The sequence below is a fragment of the Malus sylvestris genome, chromosome 16 (assembly GCF_916048215.2).
Source record: "Malus sylvestris chromosome 16, drMalSylv7.2, whole genome shotgun sequence".
Taxonomy (NCBI): Eukaryota; Viridiplantae; Streptophyta; class Magnoliopsida; order Rosales; family Rosaceae; genus Malus; species Malus sylvestris.
Genome location: NC_062275.1, coordinates 15,070,896 through 15,074,249, shown reverse-complemented (window position 1 = coordinate 15,074,249; position 3,354 = coordinate 15,070,896). Strand labels below are relative to the sequence as shown.

The 3,354-nt window shown below is 34.3% G+C and overlaps 1 pseudogene; it reads left to right on the top strand.

Moving 5' to 3' along the window:
* The first annotated feature begins 275 nt into the window (after positions 1-275).
* LOC126606668 (transcription factor MUTE-like) lies at positions 276-1,989 on the top strand (annotated as a pseudogene).
* Positions 1,990-3,354: the final 1,365 nt, after the last annotated feature.

Here is a 3,354-nt window from a genome sequence, read left to right as displayed (position 1 = left end):
TCTTTAAGTCCCAAGAAAGCTTCTGAACGAGGTAAGTAAGTCAAGCGCATGAAGAGAGTTAAAGAGTATAGTAGATACATGTGTGCATGGAAAAATAAAGCTTAACTCTAACTCTTCCTTCTTTAACTCGCACGGAGAGAGGGAGAGAGAGAGAGAGAGAGTAGAAATTACAACTTCACGAGAATGCGACCTATAGCATTTAATTTCAACCCAACAGGTGTTTTGGATATGTGGGTTTCTTTCAATGTATATCATATAAATAGCATAGCTTTTGAGTTGAATATATGTGGAAGAAAAAGAAAGTGGTTGAAAGAAAGGAAACAGTCCACAGAAGATAAGCTTCAAGATCAAAACCATGTCTCACATAGTTGTGGAGAGAAACAGGAGAAAACAGATGAATGAGCATCTCAAAGTCTTACGCTCTTTGACCCCTTGTTTCTACATCAAAAGGGTACCTTATATATATTACTCGATGCATATCTCTCTCATGTTTGTATACTAAATATGATCAGCTTAAGTCGGTGTTAATTATTTTCTCATTAACTAGTTATTTAACATGTACTAGGGAGACTAAGCATCAATCATCGGAGGTGTGATAGAATTCATCAAGGAATTGCATCGAGTTTTACAGACTCTGGAATCTAACAAAAGAAGAAAAAGCATAAGCCCTAGCCCTAATCCAAGCCCAAGACCAGCAGTCGTACTGCCTCAGAAATATCCAACCGCTCCACAACCTCATCAAAACCCTGACTTTAATTTTAATTTGGGGACTGAAAACCGTCACCATGTGATCAATAAGGAACTAGCTATAGGAGCAAGTTGCAACTCTCCGGTGGCTGACGTCGAGGCAAAGATCTCGGGATCTAACGTGGTGATGAAGATAATATCTCGGCGAATACCTGGCCAAATTGCCAAGATCATTGGTATGCTCGAGAAGCTTTCATTTGATGTCCTTCATCTCAACATCAGCAGCATGGAAGACACTGTTTTATACTCTTTTGTAATCAAGGTACGTACGTTGTATCATTAAACCTCTTTAATTATGTAGTTCTTGAAACCCATTCTTCGAACACCCCTAATTGTGCTCAGTTGAAACTTACGACCAAAACTTTGTTGGGAAGTTAGGGTTTTAGTTACCCTCAAGCGCTCACTACAGATCATGACAACGAGAGCTGCTTAGGGCAAATAAGTTTCTAATTATAATCAAATCACCAAATTTATCTAATAGTAGCTAGCTATAAATTAACAGTACTGATGTTTAACTTGTTTATCTAGAACCAGAAGAATGAACTGAAGTAATATATGTGATCACATGCGTATAAAATATGGACTAGCTTCCAGGAGTGGCACGTCATTAGTTAATTTATTAAAATGAAGGCATACTCTCATGAATGGATATTGTTTTGCAAAATTGGCAAGGAAAAGGATAACTATACTCTTTTCTCTCCCAGTACGATTATATTTAATCATGTTCTTTGTTTCTGTTTAATTTATTCATATAAAGAGAGATGTATAAAATGAGAAAAAGAGTGGACTAAATTATTGCTCCGATCGATTATTTGATGATGAATTTCTTTGTTACACAGATAGGACTGGAGTGTCAGTTGAGTGTAGAAGAACTAGTACTTGAAGTTCAACAAAGTTTGCGCTCAGATACAAATTAAGCAGGCGTCGACGTACAAATTCAATAACGTTCTTTAGTGTGGATCATGTGCTGAAGTTAAGTTCGTGTTTTTGTCATATATAATAGGCATATGAGAAAGGATATAAACGTTTGTTTCACTTGAAATGTACACCTGAGATGTCAAATCATATATATAATAAGTAATGCTTTATACCTAAAACTTAATAGTTTGATATATTATTTTACTCTATTACATGATACGCCACGTAGGTATGTCATATTCATGGGTGAGTTACACTCAATAATAGAGTAGACTAATTCTATTAAACAAAGTTTTAGGTGTAGCATACTAGCATGTTTCTAGATGTATGATTGTTATTGTGATTGACCAGTGCTCTTAATTTTGTAACTTGGACAGGGTTTGGTTAGATCATCATTCTTAACCCATGAATTAACTAGTACGGACCTAACTCATGATTAGGACGTGGAGTTAATCACATGTTTACTTATTTAATATAGAAGAAATCATGAATCGAATAAAATATGTGAGAGAAGTACATGACGTGTTTACTATGAGAGTCACATTCTGTTTTTGTTTCATATGTATTAGTAAATGTCAAGAAGTTGGAATGATTTTAATACACATGAATGAGTAAGCATATGGGAGAATAGGAGGAAGAAAATCCTACAGCTTTTGGGGTACAATTTCCTAAATATACTACCTTCTTCATCTTTCTTCTAACACAAACTCATTTTGGCACATAACAAATCTTAAATATTTAATTGAAAAATTGGGTGGGAAAGTGATGAACAAATAGTTGGGTATTTATAAAATTATGAAACCAGAAAAAAAAACAGAAGAAGAAGAAGAGTGTATGGTTCTTAAAATGAAAAACATATTTGTTTTTTCGTCAAAACCATTGCAAAACGTAATATATTAGGCAAATCGTGATTTTTTTTATATGCCAATAATTGTTATTAAACAGATATATGATCGCTAGTTAAAAGAAAAGGTAGTTGCGAAATCTATTGTTGAAGCTCCATATCGAGTTAAGTCTCATGGTGCGTGAGAGTTACTTTGGTTGAAAAGTTTAGTGAAAGATATTGGTTTTAATTCAAAGAAAGCCATGAGTTTACATTGATATTTTAGGTTTCAAAAAGTTTAGAGGGGAACCTACTCTATCACAGAATCAGCGCATTACCATAAGTCTCTTTAAGAACTTATAAAGGGTCAAGGAATGGTTATATTTTAAGTCATTGAGCATAATATACTTACTAAGGCGATCCCGAATGAAGTGTTTTTATAACTCGTTTACGCGTGACCATCTTTACACCAATTTGAACGAGTATTGACCAAGTTTTCCTTTCTAAATATGATATCTTTCCTAATGTGATTGTTTTCCTTATGAACACTATTTAGATAGAAATTCTCAAAAATAACTTATAAGAATGGGCTACATATTAGACATGCTTCAGTGGGTCAGCCCAATCCTCAACAAGAATCAGACCCAAACCAAATCAAACTTGACCACTCCTCATGTGCTTAACTCTTTAACCATTTGACAAATCTGTCAATGTTCATCCAAATACTTTTGATGAACGATTAGTGAAAGTAAGCTGTAGCCTTTTGGCGCATACTATGATTGCTATTGATGTTACAACTTGCATTGTTACTTGTGTGAATGATTAAATTAAAATCAATTAAGCTTAAACTGCAGAGAAAGTCTTCG